The 23174-nt window shown below is 35.4% G+C and overlaps 1 long non-coding RNA gene across 1 annotated transcript in view; it reads right to left on the bottom strand.

The window, feature by feature from the left end:
* LOC127511338 (uncharacterized) overlaps positions 1-23174 on the bottom strand; it is a 138517-nt gene that overhangs the window by 37137 nt on the left and 78206 nt on the right. Inside the window, exons 2-3 of the long non-coding RNA XR_007930004.1 lie at positions 4253-4294; positions 4086-4140 (exon numbers count right to left, since the gene is read on the bottom strand). This is a non-coding gene — a long non-coding RNA (uncharacterized LOC127511338). The remainder of the gene's footprint in view (positions 1-4085; positions 4141-4252; positions 4295-23174) is intronic.

Here is a 23174-nt window from a genome sequence, read left to right as displayed (position 1 = left end):
AAATCTCAGGTTTTGTGAAACAGGAAACATTACTTATGGTACAATATGTCTCATGCATACTCAGAAACACCTTTTGTCAGTAATTAATTTCATTAGAATTTCGAAAAGTATCACTTCAAGAGTCATACTGAGAATTACTGTACTGATTGACTATCCAGCATGAAAAAAAAAAGCTTAACCTAAAATATCTTTATTCGCTTATTTTTTTCATCAAAACACAAAGAAAACAAGCAGAATCAACAAAAAAAAAAATCACACACTGCCAGCTGTTCTATTTAGGTGCACAGGAAACAAAATGTATTTGTAGATAAACCTCTCATGTCCAAAAAAAGATTTGTCGTAAGGTAAGTAAAGCATTTTTTCCTGTGAACTCAGACACAACAACCACAATATATGTTTTACGTTTTGTAGCATACTTTGTAAAAGAAAGTTTAAAAGGAAACTGCACATCAGTTGAATCTGCCAGCGTACTAAAGTCTGTTTGAAGGCACGGGTAGTACATTTTCCGTTGTGGCACACTTCAACAACCTGCCCTTCCGAGCGAATCTTCAAAGAATGCATTTGACTAAAAAGTATGAGCATTACATTGATTGTTTCTTTGTCCATTTAAATTTAGGTTGCAAATGTTGCATTTTCATTTAAGTTAGAAAGCAATGAGAAACTCAAGCAGTTACATAGTCTAAATTACATGCCAAACATACATATAAAATCTGACCCCGGACCACAAAACCTGTCAAAACAAGTTGCACGGGTATATTTGTAGCAATAGGCAACAATAAATTGTATGGGTCAAAATTATAGATTTTTCTTTTATGCCAAAAGTCATTAGGATATTAAATAAAGATTATGTTCCACAAAGATATTTTGTAAATTTCCTACTGTAAATATATCAAAAATTTATTTCTGTGAGTGGATATGCATTGCTAAGGACTTAATTTGGACAACTTTAAAGGCGATTTTCTCAATATTTTGATTTTTTTGCACTCTCAGATTCTAGATTTTCAAATAAGTTGTATCTCGGCCAAATATTGTCCTATCCTAACAAACAATACATCACTGGAAAGCTTGTTTATTCAATTAAAAATTGACTCTTATGACTGGTTTTATGGTCCAGGGTCACAAATTATTAGGGCTGTCAATGTTAACGTGTTAACACATGCGATTAATTTAAAATACTTAACGTGTTAAAATAATTTAACGCAAATAATACAAATAAAATTACTTAAGCATGTGAAATTACGTCATTAACATAATTTCGATGATTTTAGAAGTCTATCTACAATGGCTGAAGCCACCTGCAACAAGTATTTATATATATATATATATATATATATATATATATATATGTGTGTGTGTGTGTGTGTGTGTGTGTGTGTGTGTGTGTGTGTGTGTGTGTGTGTGTGTGTGTGTGTATGTATATAAACATTTTATTCGTTACTAATACTTGTCACATTAAGTTACTATTTAAGAAAAAATCAGCATGTGATAGCAATGAGAAACTGGAGTAAATATGCACACAATATACTGTAGAATGTTGTTGAGTGGATTTTGTTGGGACTAGGATTAAAATCGCTATAATAAAAGCAATCATTATATTTGTCACTAATGACAAATGGAAGGAAAGAGAGTTAGAGAGAAAGAGAGGGGAAATGGGGTGGGGGTGATATTGTCATCCTACGGATTAGTTGGGATTAATCAGACTTGTCTTTCAGAGGGGTGAATGCTCTTTTAACGAGCTGCTGCTAAAACGACAGGGATTCTTACCCATTAATTAAACAGGGTCGGCCGAGACACAGAACCACCTATCAAAAACATGTACACATTCACACACACTTGCATGCGTGGGATGTTTTCGGAATATTAAACCAAACATTTACCGTATCCGTTGGATTGTATGAGCGTGTTACCTTAAACGGGTTACATCGCAAAAAATTTGCTGCGTCTTGGGTGAAATGTTCCGTGTGGGTACGGCCTACGATGATGAAACATTCTGCTTGTCAACCTACAACAAGTAATTTTTAGTAATTACAGAGCTGAGTCAGCTATAATAATGAACCTTTTATTTAGTGCACTAGATTCTTCTCACAACTACTTTTAGCCATTTAATAAGCTTGTTGTGAGTGTCAGGTTAACTTGTGTGTCATAGTTTTGCTGCATGTGAGCAAAAGAGCCCTGAGAAATGCCTGACCACATATCATATCTTACATCGCTACCCCAAAAGCTTGTCTGATCACTATCACACTATTTTCCATCTATTGAAATCAACTCTTGTGTGCGAACATTTCAGTGTGTTCATGTGTGTGCATTAGACTGTATCAGACAATCTGCAGCAAATCGCTACATTAACAGGAAGGCTGTGGAAGTTTGCGTTTATTTAAAAATGTGAAATACGGCCAAATTTTAAAACCGTCAAAACCATGCAAAGTGAAGTGTTTCGTCAAAGTCTTTCAGGTTAAGAACGTTATTTTTTTTTCTTCTTCAAGAGTTTAACAAAGTTTTCAGTTCGTTTTAATAGATGACATGCTTGTGTGGAGGTTTTTACATAGGAATTGCTTGATTTACCTAAATTAAAGAAATTAAAAATATAAATAGAGAATTTACATTAATGGTTTAAACAGAGTTAACAATAACAATTAGTTGCAAAAAAGTAATTTTCTGTCAGTTTAAATTAATTGAATACAGCTGAGTTTATCTGTGTGTATGTGAGACTGCCATGACTTTCATAAAGAGTTTGGTTAGAGTGGGCTTCCACACATGACAGATATAAACAGTGGCTGAGATCCTGTCAGATAACTGTAGCAGGTATATCGATACTTAAAATTAAAATTAAACTCACCTTGGGTTTAAAAGATTATCTAAAAATCATTGTAAAAATGGACTAAAATACATTTAGAATTGTACACTTTTAAAAGTGTAGTATATAAAATGAAAGTAGGTATCTGGCATAAAATACTTTAGTCCTTGATTTGATATGCAAAACTCTATCTAAATCTTATTTAAACAGCATTTTACTAATTATTGTATAATTATTATGCATTCAACTTTTATGATCTCTTATTATCTGAGATACTATAAAATAGTAACTCTTTACAAAAAAAAATTACTCCTCATGACTATTGCAAAAGAAAGGGAAAGGGGTGTTAAAAATATGATGCAAACAAAATAACCTAAAATATTTTGAATATATTCTAAAATCAATGCTCTTGAAACATTAAAATATTAATAAAATTACAAAAAATAATAATATACTTAATATTTTACTTAATAACATGCTTAATAACTTTAATACTGCTGATTATACACTAAATATCCATTCGATGACATTCATCAAACATCCGTGAAAAACAATACATTACTTCCCTTTGTGGTCTCAGAGACAGCAGATGTAAAACATGACATAATGCAAGAAATTCACAGTATTTTCTGATTGATGTACACACTGTAGCAGTTCATTGGCAATTGTCTAATTGAATTTCTTTTACTGTACTTTCTACAATGTGTTTTTGCTCAAACTGAAATAACAGCTGGCAAAAATTGGTGTTTTGGGGGGTTAATTTTGAATTTACCAAAAATGATTTTGGTGATGAAATCCCCAAAGACAATCTATATTTATATATAAATCTACTATATATATATATATATATAAACTTCACACAGTCTTGACTAAATGTCAAATTAGAAACTGAGAAAGAAATGCTGAAACCTTCTAATCCTGAAGCTGAAAGGCTTTAAATAACAGGGCAGGAGAATAAAAGTGAATTAAAAGGTCAATAGAAAACAGATCCTGATAGAGGGACAGATTCTGCCTTGGAGAGAAAAGAAAGAGCAGAGAGGACGGATAGAAGTTTCTCGAGTTTCTCTCGCTCATTTACGGGGACAAAGAGCAGCGAGGAGTGCAGCCCAGTGGGGCAGGGAGGGGGTGAAGCATCTTTACACGTACCCTGATAGGGACTCCATTTGTGTGTGTATGTGTGTGTGTGTGTGTGTGTGTGTGTGTGTGTGTGTGTGTGTGTGTTGGGGGGGATCACTGAGCTCTGGGGTCAGTCGCAATGCCTGACTGGAGAAAGCGGTGATATTCATCTCACCTGTGGGATACAGCGACACCAGCGCACACCTGAGATCCTCCTCTGACTGACAGGCCTTCAGAGAGGAGAGGAGAGGGTCAGGGTGGGGTAAGGTGACCACCTCACACACCAAATGGCAGCACACATTTGGATATCACCAAATTAAAAGGATAGCATCATTTACCCACCCCCATGTTGTTCCAAACTCGTATATTGCTCATTTTCTTTTTCTGAGAAACACAAAAAGAGAATTTTTGATGAATATTCAAGCAGCCCTTTTCCATATAAGTAACCACATCTGTAAGAATTTGTCATAATGTTGCTTACCACACACACACACACACACACACACACACACACACACAAAGGACAAAATCATTGTACATTGTACAGAAGTCAATAGGGTCAATCTTTCAAAGGATTTAAAACAGAAATGTTAATAATGTTAAACTTGTGTATTATTTGAGCTATAAAACTGTTGTCATTATTTCTCTTTTTTAGATGCTTGGTTTTAGATGTTACATTTTCATGGCAATAAAATTAGATATATGTGTAACTGTGCACAGAAAAGATTAGTATGTGATTTTTTTTCTCCTATATGTTATATACTTTTATACATTTTCTATACTTCTCCTATATCTATACTTTCAACAGTGAGTATTATTGGATATATATCATGTTTATGCATAAAGGTTAAATAAAAAAGAGGACTTAATACAAAATTGGTTTGAAATTTCAGGGGTAAACATTTCCCTTAAGTACACAAGACATACTTTTTTATTTATTTATTTTTTTTTCAGAACTGTAAAAGTATGGCAGGAAAATCTACTGATCTATATTCCCTTGTCGGCATAGCGTTGCATATGTGTGTTTTTGTGAGTAACATTGGAGATACTTTTTCAGCTCCTCTTCTTCTTCTTTTTTAGATTCACACTAGATCAGGTCAGCGATTGTCTCTGTAATGTCCTGTGAACGCTAAAACCAGTGCACTACATCTGATATGTGCATATGGCTCAGATCTGCTGAGATGCCAAAATCACGCCATTTTATTGTATCTGTGTGAAGGTGTGTGTTTGCTGTATGGGTCTTTGTGCTTGTTTGTGTCAAAAATGATTAAGAGTTTGATATTTTGTTAATTTATAACAAACTATAAAATCAGGGTTATTTTTTGTTTTAATTAAAGCTAAATATGTTAAAATTATTTTTTAAAAAAATTTCTTTCGTTCGGTAATGTAATGCATTGTTATTTCTCTTATTGTTCTATATTAAGTAAAGTATTGATATAGGCCTATTGATGATAACACAAGCAAAGAATTACTGACACACAGTGGGTTATAAGGCCGATGACTGCAGAGCCATCTTACCAATGTCGCTAAACTAGGTCAACAATGACTTCCTGCAATTGAGCACAAAACCCTAAAAGATCTTACTGCTATTAGCTGCAAAGCCACCAAGAGTGTGTGTGGGTGTATAAGTGTGAAATATTTTAAATAAGTGCATTTAATGTACACTATCAGGACGAGAAGCAGTGAAAGATCCAAAATGTATACGATCCTACATTTCCTGATTGTTTTTAATGCATATTCATATAAATATTTTTAAGATACAAAGCAGAGTGTATTTGCACAATATATTGTGTAGAAGGCGAATGCAGCTTCTGAGCTATAAGCTTATTTGACAGCAAAGTTGATGGGTAATTCTCAGGAAATGGTATCACTTGTGATTCATTTTCAGCATCCATGATCATCAGTTTTTAATTATAATGTTATAACAAAATCTTTGTTTTAACTATAATAATTTCTCTTTTATGCTGTTTTCAAAGTTTCAAGTTAATTTCAGAACAATCAGAATTTAATTTCAAAGTGGTCCTAAAATGTATTAACATTAACTTTTTTAATATTACAGCACATTAAAACGTTAACTTTAAAATAAAAATAAATAAAAATTCAGGCATGAATGCAATCATTGTCTGAGAAAAACCCTTTAAATAACTTTGAAATAATAAAATAAAATAAAATAATAAAAATTAAAAATAAATAAATAAATAAAATAAAATAAAATCCAGGCACAAATGACACCATCACTTGAGAAAGACCCTGTAAATAACTACAAAATAAAATAAAATAAAATAAAATAAAATAAAATAAAATAAAATAAAAATTCAGGTACAAATGACACGTCACCTGAGAAGGACCCTTTAAATGACTTTAATCAAATTAAAAATAAGATGAAATAAAATACATTTCAGACATAAATGCCACCATTACCTTGTGAAGGACCCATATATTTATAAGAAATAGATGATAAAATTATGCATCTAAATCAGTTAAACTACATAGTACACAACTTACCTTTTATCTCAGAAATGATGGTGAATCTAACCATACATTAGACATATGTTGGACATATATTAGACATCCACCCTGTTATTTACTCATCCTTTACACACAGAGAAAGTAATACAACACAACTTAGACAGTGCAGGTTCTGCTTTATTCATATTCATCTTCCACACTCAATCTGATACTAATCATCTTTCTATTATGCTGCCAGCTGGATTGAGAACCACAACTTTAGTTTTATGTGTGGCTTTATCCAGCTTTCAATAAATGTGACCTAAGATGGGGCAAGGGGTATGAAAAGAGCTGATGAAAACAGTAAGTTTGTAAGTTTATAGAAAATGGAACCATGAGAACAGATTTTCTAAGTGAGAAGCTGGGAACAGAAAAACTCTCATAGAGTTAAACACTCTCATTCTCAGTCTCTTTGAGTGATCTGGCATTGTCAACCTGGGCCAGTCAGAATGAGAAAGATTCAAAGAATTCTCAGTATTCACTTTTCTGCTAATTTGACCTCTCAGTATCCCTAAATGAGCAATAACCTCATCTATATATTCTCACATGTCAAAAACCAAATAATCAAAGACACTCTCTAAGAATTATGCCCTCCTCAGTACGAAGAAACACAGCTTGGGGAGGCAGTGCAGTCTCAAAGTTTCCAACAGGGACTGTCAGCGCAATTCACCGCTGATTCTTTTGATGGTGACATTTTGACGATCGGAGGAGAGGTCAGATTGGTTCAAAATCTAAATGGTTCAAAATCGTAGTAGATTGTCAAGATCTCACACACACACGGAAAGTACGTCGCTCGCAGTACAAAGCGTATGCATGTGGCCTCAGGAAGTCTTTTACCACATCATATGTCTGCCACCAGGAAATGATAAACAAAATTGGCTGTAAGAAAAACATAGTACAGTAAATGCCAAAGCCAATATGTGATCAAAAAACTATATACTGAACCATTCTCGTGAAAATCATATGGCTAACATTTATCTATGGATGTTTTAAAGACTCCATGAAATCTAAATGTGGCATACAGTCTTGGTCTGTTAACTTGGAAGCCACCTATATGCATACTCCTAAAATCCGCCTCTCAGTCTGTTTTTCGCTGCTTATTGCACTTAAACAGTCAAATATACACAAAATAATGTCAAAATAATGTCTTGCGAGATTTGACGTAAACAGTCAGTTATGTTTTAAGTGAACGTAAACAGTTGAGAAAGAAAACGCATATGTAACAGTATAATAGATCCGTGCATCAGGTCTTAAAGTGACAGCAGCTTAATTTACCTGCTGCCAAATTATGATATAAAATTTATATGGCAGATTTTCCCCATGATATCGGTCAAAATTGTGGCCAGTGAAAATGTAATTTTATTTTATTTTTTTTTACTTTTACATGACAAGTCAAGGCTAGTTCAAGTTGTAAAATCACAATGTGGTCATGTGGTGTAACTACACACACACAACGATCCCAATTATTTTATATTATAAAAAAAAACAATACCTTGAAAAAATATGCATACATTTTTAAATAAAATGAAATAAAAATTAATTATTATTTATTTAAGGTCTAAGGAAATATGTTATTGCTTTTGATTTGATGGTTACACTACATGGCATTTTAGAGTATGTTTTAGAGTAAAAATAGAAAGAAAAAAAACACATTAAACTAACATGAATACAAATAGTACATTTTAAACTATTTTTTAGACTTTTATTTAACAAAGACACTCTTATTTTTCATTAAACAAAGAAGTGTATTAATGGACATGTATATTAACCATCCTATAGTCAGCGTCCAGAACAGGAACTATTCATTGCATATGTTGCACAAATAACACAGTTTCTAGTGATATCAGTTTAATATAATAACAACAGAAAGAAAGAAAAAACCCAGAGCAGGTGTTGGGTTAAAAAGTTGAGTGTGGGCGTTTTTGCAACTGCTACAAGAGGGCAGGCTCTGATAAAAGCACATACGCACATGTAGTCGGTTGTACCACCGTTCCACCGCACTGAGTCTGGGGGGTTCAGATGCAGAGCTGAGCCCACAGACGGTGCAGAAGAGCTGGGTGTGGTTTGGTCTGTCCAGCACATAAAGCAAGTCTAGGCCTCCCACAAAAAAACACGTCCTTAAACACATGTGGTTTAGACCTGTCTGCCCCTAGCCAGGAGATGTGGTCATCCCTAAACTTCCTGCCCGCCCCCTAGTTACACTGTTTCCACGGGCGACTCTCACCTGCTGTGCACCTGTCAGATATATAACGTGCTGCAACTGCTGTCACATGCCGAAAAAGCGCTGCCGATCCGAGGCTTTTATGTAACCGTTACCAAAGACCTGTCTCTCCAACACGCACGCCTCCAGACAACGAGGGGAAATTTAGAGTGAAAAGGACAAAGAGGGGTGAGAACGGCAGAGAGAGAGAGAGAGAATGGAGGAAGCAACAGAAAGAGAAAGTAGAGTTGGAAAGTAAACAACTGAAACTCCTGTTTCCAACCCACTGTGGAAAAAAGGGACAAGTGCATGTACACAAACTAACAGTGTACCTCACCTAAATCTGACCCTGCAATCTGCAAATATAGCACACGAAGGGTCAATTAAAACCATCCAAAACATGTCTCCAAAGTATGATTTAACATATGCACTCTAAAACTAAAATAAAGAAAATTAAGTCTATTTTTACTGATATATATAGTAATTTATCATTGTAATACATGTTGTACTGTCATTATGCTAGTTTTTGCAATGTGGTACTTTTTACTGTAATAAAGTTAAAGTAAATGCTGTATTAACCCAATGAAAAAAATGAAACGAAAGAAAAAACACTCAAAAATATTGCAAAAACGAAACTGTCCTATATTGCCATGAAAGAAATGTTGTTGTTATTATTATTAATGTTCTAAAACAGGCTTAATTTTATTTATGCAAAATATATAATTCATTATATTAGTCTTTTAATTCCGGAGTGAAATGTGACCAAATTAACACTTTGCAAATCAATTGCCTGAATTGTTGTTCTACATGTACGTGTGTGTGTCCTTAATTTGCAAGAAAATGCAAATTCATTACCATGTTTATTTAGACAATACCCTGATGGCATCACTGCATTCTTTGTAGCTTAGAGCATAATTGTATATGAATATGATAATCATACAGCACCATGACAAACATAATAAACATGGTATTACCATCTGATACCACCTCTAATGGCCACTATAGCACCATGTGCATATATACTTCCGTAGCATTATAAACTGCATTCTGACGCATTCTCTCTTTCATCTAGACAAAGACGCACACATACTCGCACAAACTTTACATATCTACACATGTGTCTCGCTTGCAGTCTTTGCTTGAGCCACGTGAGAATTACTACTCATAATTAGCTCGCAATTACGCCAGATAATGATCATACTCATTTCAGTTTAATGTTAGAAACAAGCGAGAAAAGGAACGAAAAGAGGTATGGGCGGACGTCTCAGAGGACAGTGAAACAAAAGGGGTGGAAATAAACGAGAGAGGATGATTTTGCGTTAATGAATTAAACTCATTGCCTCTTATAATTACTAAAGATCAGAAGATTTTGCACCTTTAACACGTTTCCTTCACCGCCTTCAACATGCTCTCCTACACACACACACACACATAATTCTAGCATTGACTAGACGTACAACTGACACCTTTCCCACACTATTACATGCACATACACACATTTAAATAGCCAAATGTGGACATAATGCAGACTTCTATTCTTTACATATATATACATATGGCTAATGCTAATTAGCATAGACCTAACCATTGTGAAAAAGTATGCATTAGCATACTTTTAAAACAAAAGTACAAATAATGATTACATTTTATTTCGATGGTCCACTTTAGACATTTTACTAATTACGTAACGCTATAACTACATGTCAGCTAACTCTCATTAGAGTTTTAATAGACTGTGGTAGATTGTTAGTAGACTGGTTGGGTTTGGGTTAGTAGAATAAGATGACATGTATTTGCAGATTTGCTTATAGTCAGTAGAATGTCTGTTGGGGAGCATCAAAGTAAAGTGTTAGCAGATATTAAGCAGACAGTCCACTAATACTAATGCTAGTTGACATGTACTGTAGGTGCAGCATTAGTAGAATGTCTAAAGTGGACCAAATAAAGTGTTACTCAAAAAATGACAAATAAAAGAAGACTATACTATAAGTGCAAACTTAATGTAATGTTTTCGGACACTTAAATTTAGTATATTTCAATTAAATGAAAATGTATTCAAGTTTTAATTTATATTAAATGCATACTTTTTAGAAGTGCACTTAGTTTATTTGCTTGTTTGTTTGTTTGTTTATTTCAGTGTCAGGTGGGTGGGTTTCTGCTTAGTACAGGTGAAAATTAGCCATTACCATGATTGGCCACTAGGGTCAGTGAATGTGTGTGTGTACCTGGTAAACCCTACACTATGGGGACCAAATGTCCCAACAAGGATAGTAATACCAGTAATTTTTGACCTAGTGGGGACATTTTTTGGGGGGGTCCCCATGAGGAAAACAGCTTAGAAATCATACTAAGTGATGTTTTTTGAAAATCTAAAAAAAAAAAGTTTTCGGTGATGGTAGGTTTAGGGTTAGGGTTAGTATAAAAATCATTATGTCTATGGGAAATCCCCATAAAACATGGAAACCAGTGTGCGTGTGTTCGTGTGTATGTGTGTGTGCGTGTGTGCGTGTGTTCTGTCTGTTAACAAATAAATTAACATGGGAAAATCAATTTATTTGCAGACATCCTTGAAACTTAGACATAAACACACATTTGCAAACAAACACTCACATATACCAATGAGATGCGAGTATGGGTGTGTGTGTTGTGATATATTTCAGGCCCTCCCACATCTGGGCCTGATATCTGGTTGTGTTAAAGGGAGGCAAATCACATACACACAGAGAGAGAAGCACAATATATCTTACAGAGAGATGATCTTGGTGCGACACACAATAAACACACACAAACGCTTCAAGTTTTCAACAAAGTAAGACACCTTCTTTTGGAATGCAACTATATTTATGTTTGGGTTAAAAAAATAAATAAATAAAAACTAAAAATACAGGAACACATCTAAACATACTTATAGAGCCTCACAAACGTCTTTAAAATGAATAAAGGTTTCATCCAAAAATGAAAATCATGTCATCATTTACTCACACTCATATCATTCCAAATCCATATGACTTTATTTTATATAAAGCAGAAATCAGAAAACTTGTTATATAAAATTGCCACTTCAACATGTCATTGGCACCAAATTTAGCACCATTAGCTATGTTTCAATTCAAGTTGCAAATTGAATTCATGCAAAAATAAAACTGAATAACACAAATAATTCATCTTATATGTTCAAGGAAACAAAACCGTCACTTCTGTGGCAAATTAGTGCAAAATAAAATGGAAATGAAAGTTGTAGCCACTGAGGCTCTTGTAAATTGTAATATAGTACTTGCAGTTTAGAGCAGAGACAAAACACTCTGACAAACTTTATTTGCTAGCGATCAGGGCAAATGGCTTATATTGGTAAGCGACAGCATCAGACAGTTCTAGAGGGTAATAAATGTCAATCAACTTGATGACATTTTTAATAGCATTTCAGAATGACAAGAGACGTGTTTTCTTTTCTTATGCAAGCAAATTCAGTTGCATGACTTGAGACAAATTCACATTTTTTTGACACGCATTAAGAATTTATTTGGTGAATGTGTTTCCATGGCAGTTTATAAACATGTCTTCTTAAAAAAATGTAATCTCTACAAGCAAGTGTATTTCATTTGTGCACATTTTAGAAATGTTATTTGCATCTTTATGTTTCAATCCAGCATTTAAAAATATAAATGTATGAAAACCTGCCGCGATACACTTTTTTTTTTTTTTTTTGCTGTTTGAATGTGCATTATTGTGAATGAAATCTGGATATTATAGAAAAGTGGAAGATTTGGATCCCTTCCACACATAAAGTTATCATATGGATTCAGAAGACTGAAAGTAGTGACTTGCGAAAATAGTTAGAAAAAAAAAAGTTGTATGGTCTACATATATTGTCGCTGTTGGGCGGATACCTCTTATCCCCAAAAGCACTACTTTTCAGGAAATGGAAATAAAAATTTTTTTTAATAATTAAACACAGCATTGTCAAAGTTGATATTGTGGCTTTATATATGGTCAGACACTTGCATGTGTCATTATTTTATAACGTTTTACCAAAATAAAGCTTAAATGGAGTTACAAGGATTTTGTCCACATCTGAGGCTGAAAGCGCATCGCATTACATTTTCATCAACTTACAGGTTATAAAGTTTAATGTAACTATGTGGCCTCTCAATTTTTATTGTCATTTGGCCAAAATCTCAAGCTATTAAAGATGAATTAACGCCAACACAAAGCCTTTTTTGGCGTTAAAAAAACTACAATCAGGATTTACTAAAGACACGCAGGGAAAAATTTCTGCTGAAAAGGCATCGACAGGGATATTTTAGTGGCTGACCTTATGCATTTGTAAGAGTTTCCCTTTCAGATGCAAAATTTATGGGAGGAGAGTGTTTAAATTAAACATGCAAGGTAATTTACTAAGGATTGCGCTAGTCAATTCACTGGTATTTGTGGTTTATTTTCCACCCAACAAAAAAGCATGTCTTAAACCAGATGCTAATTTGTGGTGCTTTTGGTAGATTGTATTGGTCATTATGGAACTGATCCGGCTGCATTTATGTTTATTAATTTGTGTGTTGTCAGTGGATCACGCGCAGAACTCTCCACTCCCATCTGTGCTTTTTTGGAATTGCTAATTTGCTGTTTAGTAAATCTGGCCTATATCTCAAGCTCTTTTTAATACTTTTCAATGGTTACATATTTGCAAAATCCACAGATATATGTAAAGGGTGACCAATAGTAATGATTTGTGAAAAAAAAAAAAAATTGAAAGAAATGTAGAAATGAAGAAGAAATGTAGAGATACAAGGTTTCCGTCTGACAGAGACGATATGGTCATTTTTGGTACTTTGAAGCTGTATGTTTTCATTGTAGGGAAAAGAGCAGCATGAACATTCTTAAAAATATTCTATTTTTGTGCTACACAAAGAAAGCTCATACAGGTTTGGAACGACAGAGTACATAATGACAACAATTAATTTCTGAGTGAATCATTCTCTTAACAGTACCAACTTATGCAGGTGTGATTTCTGTTAGCATAGAAACACTGTTCTTTACTGTTGCAATATTTCTCTCTGAGATTAATATCCGGCGTCACATTAATGTTTAACAAGAAGGTCAACAGACTAGTAACTATGATCATTCTTGAAGAAAACTACTGGATCAATGTCAAACTCCATCTACTTCATCCAAGCCCTTCTGCATTTGAGCAGATACGAGTTCAATCCATATTTTCTCAGTCTCCTATTTTCTATGAATAATCATTTTAATCTAAATGGATCCATCTCTGAAAGGACACATTGGTTGTGATGATTAATCACCGCACGGTCTGAAATAAATTAATTTACATATCTAGGAACAAAAACATTATTTATTCAAGTTCGGCACACCTGGTCGGTAAACCGCTGCCCACACCGCAACACACTGCAGGAAAGCGCAATAAAGCCAGGAGAGTTATGATTATCATCTCAGTCATAATGCCTGCGTCAGTAAGATGAATGCAGGCGAGGAAGCGCAGGGACGCCGACTCCTGCTTTTAATAAATCCCACATCACCGCTCGCCAAAGCTCGTCACCGCTGCCATGACAACCACATTTATTTTAGGACAGTTTGATAAATTAATTTGTTTTTATCGGATAAGAATACATTCACCGCCAAACTGATCTTGACTGAGAAATGAAATACGGCAAAGCAAAGCAAAGCTCTCCGGCTTGCTTTGGAGTTGTGAGGTGGTTTCGAGTCAGGTGTGTGGTAAAATGAAAACTTTTTGGTTCTGATGGTGAAGTGAAAGTCAACTTTAGACATGCATTTGGCAGATTTCATCCAAAGCACCGTAAATTTTATTCAATGTATACATTTTGTGTTATGTATTTTTTGAGAATCAACTGAATCATTGTTGGGTCATGCTCTACTATTTGAGTTACATGAAGGCCCAATTTAAAACTGTACATATATTTATTAATAATTATATACTAATGTAATATAATATAATATAATATATATATATATATATATATATATATATATAAAATATTTAGTATATTAACAAGCTGTATAAGTGTGTAAATTTACTTCGAGCTTATGCAATATTTTAAATAAATTGACATTTTATGTACAATGAAAAATAGTTTTGCAAATGTCTTATACAGAAATCTGTTCTTGTATTTCATGAACATATTAAATATAAAATATTACGGAAAATATTTTAAAATCATACATAACCCTTAACAGTTGAGAAGTCTATACCTTGTTTTCATTCACATAAAATTAAAAATGGCACATTCTCTGATTACGCTGTCTAAGGCACTTTTTAACATCTAGTCAGTTTTTTAACAAAACTAAGCATTTCCCTCATACATAAGTAGTTGTTTTCAGCTGTCTGTGAGTGTTCATCAGCTATGTGTATTTGGGTTGGCATCTTTATGTTTGTTCTATACTCTTAAGGAGAAAAAGAGGAAAGCTACCGAGAAAGTGATAAGAGAAAACTCCAGTGTGTTGCAAGAGAGAGAGAGAGAGAGAGAGAGAGAGAGAGAGACATATCTGATATCAAGCCACAGGTCAAGCAGACACACACTCGTGCACAGACACACACTCAAGAAGACAAACTGGAGGAATGTGAGCTGGTGGAACAGCCTGCCTGATGGGTATCAAATGGAGCATCTTAGATAAAGACGCTTCTGCCAGACTTCACTTACACACAAACACACAAACCAAAACATCCCCACCAAAACAGGCCGAAGTCATCACCAGACACATCTAGGTACGTGCAAAGACACACACAATGCGTCCCCCGCAAGGAAGGAGGCACATTTTGACGTATTAGAAACCAGAATTTGCGTACCACAAAAGTAAAGCAATCGGCAAAATCCCCGTACGAGCAAGGATGTTGGTTGTTATCGCAAATCTACACCATATCAAGTTGCGATACAAAAATGCTAAACATCGAAGTGGAAATGGTTGTCAGAGTGCTTAGGTGTAGTTAACCTTCTTATCATAACGCAGCGCACTGCAGAATCAATAATAACCGTGCCGCACCAATCTCCATGTCCGCCCAGGCAAGGAGGGAGCCAACATTCCCTTCAAAATGGAGGTAACGTTGAAATGTTTAATCTCTGCGGCAGTATGATAAGATTGCTTCCACCATTTTGGTTCCAATGCATCTGAACCATCTCCCCTGTGCCAGGTCTGTGTGGGATGTGGCGTAGAAGCCGTCTTTATCTGCAAACCCAAGAGTATCTCAGCTTTGTATCTCGGGCCCCCACATGAACCGAAGGGTAAAGGGATGGTGGGTAATCTTCATCATCTCCAATCCAAATACCCTTCTAAATGCTTGCTTGCCTGCTTCATGACCTCTTTCCTTAGAAGGTCACCGTCAAGGCCTCTTAGATGGTTGCCTGCTGAAGGGCCCTAACATTTACTCATACCCACCCAATTAATACAGTAAATGCTGTACCGTATCAGACCAGGCAATGTTTTTCCAATCTTGTATTGTCCAATTTTGGTGAGCCCATGCAAATTGTAGCCTCAGTTTCCTGTTCTTAGCTGACAAGAGTGGCACCTGGTTTGACCTTCTGCTGCTGAAGCCTATCTGAGGAGACTAAGAGACTAAGAGCTTACATAACCCAACTGATATCTGCATTTATACTATACACTCGACGAAACAACCCAGGGTAGAAGTACCGACCCGAAAAAGCTTAGGCCAAAAAGGAAGTAAAAATGGCGTGATTAGCAATGGACGCAGACGAAATGATAATACAAGCTTTTGCTTTCCACACCATCTTTAAAGGCCAGCAAAACATTGGGTTAAGCCTTCGTCCTCCATTGCACCATTGAAAAGACTCATGTGATTGGGTTGGTGTCCATCTGAGTTTACGTCATTCACCATCATCTCTTTTTCAATGATGTTCGACTCATATTGACAGGGAAATATCCGATCTGTCCACTTACGTTGCAGACACAAATGTACGTATCTGTTTCATATCAGATTTATTTCCACATATGAATGAGGCCAGAAACCGATCTGAGATTATCGTAATCCATGAGCTTTTTTCCTGCTTACATGTCCGTGGGTCATATCCGACCCGTGCCACATGGGAGAAAAAAAAAAATCGGAATTGGGTCACTTGAACCATGTTGTGTAAATGCGGCCTATAATGCTATAAAACATTTAGCACAGTGTCAAAGTATGACCATTTATAAGAATAAGATGGTATTGGTACTCCAAACTCATGTTATAGCATCAGTCAAGAGTTTAAAATAACTTCTTTCTGTGAACTAATGTGGCTTATCATAGAATAAGGCAGGAATTCTATTACAGTATTTTCATGTTTGATCAGTCAAAACGTCATTTTATTCTCTTATCGATAGCTGATGACATGTTTGTCTATACAGTATAAGGGATTGCCTGGAATGTCATAAATTGTATTACTCCTATGAGTCTCACTTGTGGACATTTTTGCAGAATCCAAATAACTCCCACACTGGCAAGCTTACATTTTTTGGAGTGCCAAAGACTCTTTAAGGAATAATAATTAAGCAATAAAAAGGCCATCTCTGGTAGTTGTGCGCTGTCTTCTTTTGTTATATGACAGGTGGCAAACAGCGTTAAGATGCAATAATGCATCTTTGGTATGTCAACCAGGGGTGCGTTTCCCAAAGCCAACTATGGTCACAAGTTCTGTTGTTACCAACAGAGTTCAATGGAACATGCGACCATAGTTGGCTAACATTGCTTTTGGTAAACGCAGCCCAGATAGTTAATGGCGCTAGATTATTTGTCATATTATCATATGTGCACTATTCATTTTTAAATATCATGGTTATCACCATATTGCGACACCTGTAATTAACACGATAATGATATTTCCTTTTTTATATATCACGTTTATTGTCAGCACCAGTATATCACAGCACCCCTAATTTAAAAAATCATGTAGTGTAACCATCAAGTAATAACATTTTTCTTACACCCTGAATGCAAGTGAGTGTAGAAACCTTTAAAAAAAAAGTTTTTAAAAAGATATTTTTCAAGGTAAAAAGGTTTTTTTTAATTACCCTGAATTGTTGATTCTTAAAAAAAAGTTTTTTGGGGGGTTAACCTGTAAAATGTCATTTGGTCTTCTAGGGCTGTTTCTTTTGGCAGTTTTGTTAAAAATAAATTACTACTAAAAAAACTTTTGTCTACCAAAAAGTCATCCTAAAATCATTGAATGATTGCAGTAGAATGTCAGAAATTGTTAGTAAAAGAGACCTATTCTATGCTGTAGTGTTCAAATCACTGAGGCGACTGGAAGGCCATTAAGTTAACACGCTCTGGAAAATAGCTCACCTCCCACCTCCCCATTCTTAATGTCATCTGAATGCTCTTTGATGGAGGCGTAACCTTATTTCAAACTGTGTTAACCTTGGCTCTTCCTCCTTCCCTTTCGCTCTGTCTCGTTTATTTACCCAGGAACTATCTGCACGCGGGGCGGTTTCGCGCTCTGATGAGCGCTTTATCTCTGAGCCCACCTTTCGCCTGCGTTGGTCTTGCGTTGGGTATCGGTGTTAATTATCTCGCCGTATTCCCCCTCTCCCGCCTATCAGATGGCCTCATCGCCACTACGTAATTATACGCGGCTCACGGCCGCCCGCCCCTCTCTCACGGGACCTGTGGAAGAAATGAGGAGGGAAAACAGTAGAGACTCCATTTCATGGTGTGCAGATTGCCTTGATTTTTGTACAGGAGCAACTACAAATTGAAGAAATATACAATATGGCACGGATAACAGAAAATCTAAACGGCTCTCACTGACTACTGTTTTAAATTGAGCTACATTTAGTGGTTGTTACTAAGGCAGTTGCAACTCTGAGTATTAAACTTCAATGTATTTTTTTTTTTTTTACTTTTACAAAGTAAAATTTTAATTTGCACTATTTGTGCTGTTACTTTTCTAAGCAACCACCACAGCAAACTGCACAGCATGCATAAAACCTATTTCCAACATAAGCTCATTGGAAAAACATGTTTTCTCAAATTTTTGCGAGACTTCAAAAACATATAATTCACTTCAGTTTTCAGCTTAAATTACCACTAGTGGCAGTAGAACAACAAACTAATACATTTTGTTGTTTACATCACATAACCAGCTCCATATTTATAGCTTCTCTTATGTAGTAAACTTGCTCAGTAGCTCACAGGGTACAGCACTGACTCACAATAAAAGAGATCACAGACTTGTAGAAACAAGCTGAAATGGCACAGTTGCTTCAGCAAATGCGATTTTATCTCACATTTTCATTAGTTAACACTATTGGTTAAGTTTAGGGTTGGGTTTAGTGTAGGTGGTACGTAATTTTCAAACAGGATAGAGCATTAACCTTTTAGCGCCACTGCCATGATACAACAACCAATGTAATAAAACATTGCAAGATTCACATTCATTTGTTCCAGATAAAGCTGAACACACTTTTATCTCCACTAACTGGACAATTCAATTTGAAAGTGTCACAGGAACGTTTTTCCAATGAGCTTGGGTTAACTATTTCAGAGAATTTTATCAACCACATAACAACACACTAGCAACCACTCCAAACACTGCATACCCTAAACACCTTAGGAACCACACAAAACACTGGCCTAGTAATACACTTAAAAAGCACTTGAAATGCCTTAGCAACTGCATAGCAACACCCTGGCATTGTGGCAGTGAGTTTTACTCTATACAACAAATAAAATACAAAATTGTATTTTATTCAGAATTTGTATAAATTTAGTTATAATTATAAGCTTGTACATAAAAGCATATAACCTAACCTAAAACATTTACCTTTTTGTAGTTTTACAAGTAAATAAAGACCTCATATATATTCATATATATTTCAATATTTTGGCCCCAAAGTACATTCTAAGTTTAAAAATGTGCACACACTTGCTTTGTTGTTGTTTGGTTAGTGCTTTAATTGGCACAGGTTTAATTTCATAGTTTCTCTTTCCCCATCACCTTTGAATCTGTCTCCAGTTTCCATTCCCCCTCCATTCATTTTGTCTCTCTTTCTTGTAATAAAGCTGTGCTCCACGCCAAAGACTCCATGACCTTCTCTCAACTCTCAGACTCCATTGTAGCAATGAGAGAAGTAATTAATGCGTTATCCTCTCATCTGAGTGTGTCGTCTTTTTAACGGAGGTGTACGGCTCCCTCTGTTTCTCACACACTCTTAATTAACTTGCGCTTCCCTTCGTCCAATTCTTACCACACAGTCCTTTCTTTTCTCTTCTGACGGACGTTCATTCACAATGAACAATGGTGGATGTGGACTCGCGGTGAGTCACGGATGTACCGTTCTGTTGAAGTTGTCAAGTGAGGGTGAAGAGAAAGTGAGTAAGAGTAAAGGAGAAATGATGAAAAAGGGAAGATAAAAGTAAAGGAGTTTAACGCAAATGTATGTCAAAGTTTAAAAAGGACAGAGAATATGTTGGGACAAGAGGTAAGAGAAGAATAATCGCTTTATGCCCTATTTTGCACAGCAGTTTAAAATGAAATCTCAACCTTGACATTGAGTACACAGAATTATACGGTGATGTTCCATACATTTTGTATTAAAAGACTTGATTTTGTTGTTACTGTTTCACATCTTAAAACAATTTAAATCTGTTTCATATCAACCTCTGGGACATTAAAGTGAAAAAAGTTCAAGAAAAACCCAAATATCAAAGTTCAGCACAAATGTATGAACAGACAGATGAAGGCTTGTTACTTTAATGTTGGAAACACTTAAGGTATGTTCACACCAAGTCAATTTTTTAGGTCCAAAACATGTTACTCACTCTAGATTACTCGCGGGATTACTTGTTTTTCGTGTGCGAATAAAAACATTGCGCGATGAGTATTGTCTTCACACACATCAACAACAACAACAGCACCATCCAGAGGCACACACTTTTGCACACACAATTCACTTTTGGTGTGCACACACCATTAGACATTTGTATTGTGTAGTCGCATCAGACCCAAACAGGCCTTTAAACATTATGCATATGTGCTTTTCTGCATGATACCTGACACTGGCCTTTTCTACATATATTCAACCCTTCCTCATTGTAAAAGGAAATGCAAATCTAGTCTCAGGTCATTGGCAAAGGGCAAGCGCCCCCATCGCTAACACATAGCGGCTTCATTTTACCTCACGCTGACCCATCCAGGTGCTTCTCCAACTGTGGGCCTGCATTCACTCTTAGTACAACAGTATGAAAGCTGATCTATGATCAGGTTTCTCAGTGTCCATTTTGATATGGGATTCAACATACAACAATGCTGATCTAGTGACAGCTCTCAGAGTCCCTAAGGCCAGTGCAGTTGACTATGCGGTTGGTGTGCCCTCAGAAAACTCAAAATCTTATCCATCCAGACCACTGAGATGCATTAGCATGCTAAGTGACTGACAGCCTGGTGTTTATATAGGCTTTGTTCAAGTCAAACTGACCCTTGAGGGACCAAACAAGGAGCAGGGGTCTCCATCAGGTCAAGGGTCAAAATGTGATGACCCTTAGGCTGGCTTTGTCCCCTTTGATTAAAGCACTCAGTGTTTCTGAAAGTGCCCTTCCTTGCGGTAAAGACAGGGTTATCGTTAAGGGGGGACAACCTGGAACATTGATGCGAAGGGCCCAGTAAAAACCTCTATGGTACAGCCTACTCATTGGGCCTGGATAAAAGGGAGCTCACCCATCAAAAAATATAAATTTACACTCATACAAATACATTGTATTAATACAATTGTATCAAACACACACGCACTCACACACACATACATACGGAGTGTATTTTTAAATGTGTGTGTGTGCGTGTGTGTGTGTGTGTGTGTGTGTGTGTGTGTGTGTGTGTTTTTAATATATATTTAAATATAAGCTCTTTGCAATTTGGGTGATGGAGTTTACATATCATTTCTGACTGAAAAAAGCACAATTAAATAAAATAAAATTTATAAAATAAAAATTACTTTGTAAATAGTATTATAAATTATATTAACTAAAACTTAATTCACATGATTATTGTAGCTAAATTTCTGACATTTTGGTTGAATTTGATTTAGCTTATTTTTATAAATGTTTTCATAAATATCTGACATATTGAAAAGTGGTTTTGAACATATGTGTATATTTTTGTTTATCTTATGTTTTAATAAATAAGAAATATAGATTTATGGTCTAAGGAAGTGGTTTTAGGGGTAATGAGTGATAGACTAAGGAGTAAACTAAATAGTGCATTTTTGCTAAAATGAAAGAAAAAAAAAAACATGTTTTCATCATCATGATCATTACTTTCACAGTTGAAATGGTGCCATTTTAAAGACTAATAACAGCTAAAACTGCCGAACATATTTTAATCCAGGTTTTAAGAATTATAAAAACAATTTAAGAAAAGAGCATTTCAGCAATTGCAAATTTGCTTAAAGAATGGGAAAGGAGAGAGTGTATCCTATAGGGTCATTCACCCTCAGATGTCAAAGATCTCGTGTGCATCTTTCTTTTAATTAAAAACTCAGCAGACGAGTGTTTTAGGGTATAGCTATTATAAAAAAAATTCCAACATTAGCCGGGCTGTGTTTGTGACATGGTTTTATTTTGCTTTTTGAACTTAGCAGTAATAAATTACACACTAGTGAAGCAAGGCTGAGCAGCTCCTATCTTTTTAATTTCCTAAATGCAATTCATTGCTCTGAACATGGGCTCAAAACATTAATTAATTTGTATTTGATAATTTGCACATTTTCATAGCATGACATGAGTGAATTTCGCCTCTCTCTTTAAACTTTGCTCTGCCTATACAAGTTTAATTAAGCAGAATCTTTCTGCATTATCGACAGCATGAATTGGAGGCTTTTTAAAACATGAGGTGTGGATGGTGTTATATATATATTTTTTTAATTTAGAAAAGAGAAAGCATTTGAAAATGAAGCAGAGGGATTGCTGGAGGTGGTGTACATTTCATCGTAATTTACAGAGAATTGCAGAGACTGAAAAATAAATATAACTTAGAAAATCAGTCACACGCGCGCACAATTGTGTGACTTGTAATTAAACCAGTGTGTGTTTAGCAGAAGAGTTGTTGAGCCTATAGGTACAAAAATTATTAGTCGTAAAAGTGCTTGTTTTCCTGTCAAGGATGTTGGCGTGAGATGTTGAGGCGGAAACTTGAGGGGCAGATGTGAGTGATGTGCGTAGAAGTATAAACGTTCCTATGTCAATCTTAAGCATAATCAGCCTCATTCCATCAGATTAATGATCTTCAGCTACATAAAACGTTGCCTAACTTGTGCACAAACACACACTCCTGTGGTCTGCATGCACTCTGGCTTTTTCAGAACATAATCCATGTTCGATCTCCCATGATCATTTACGCAACACGACAGATGAGCATCTCAGCACAATGATAAAAATGTTAAATTAATGAAACACAGATAGCAAGATCTCCCTCTCCATTTCTTCCTCAGATTACTCAGAGAAGAGACACGAGAGTCGTATAACCCTTGTTCTCTTTACCTTCACTTATCCCAGCATCCTCTGCTTCTTTGTAGGTTCTTTTGCAAAGCACTATACACCTT

The sequence above is a fragment of the Ctenopharyngodon idella genome, chromosome 4 (assembly GCF_019924925.1).
Source record: "Ctenopharyngodon idella isolate HZGC_01 chromosome 4, HZGC01, whole genome shotgun sequence".
In the NCBI taxonomy this organism is placed as follows: domain Eukaryota; kingdom Metazoa; phylum Chordata; class Actinopteri; order Cypriniformes; family Xenocyprididae; genus Ctenopharyngodon; species Ctenopharyngodon idella.
This window is presented reverse-complemented; position numbering and strand designations above follow the sequence as displayed.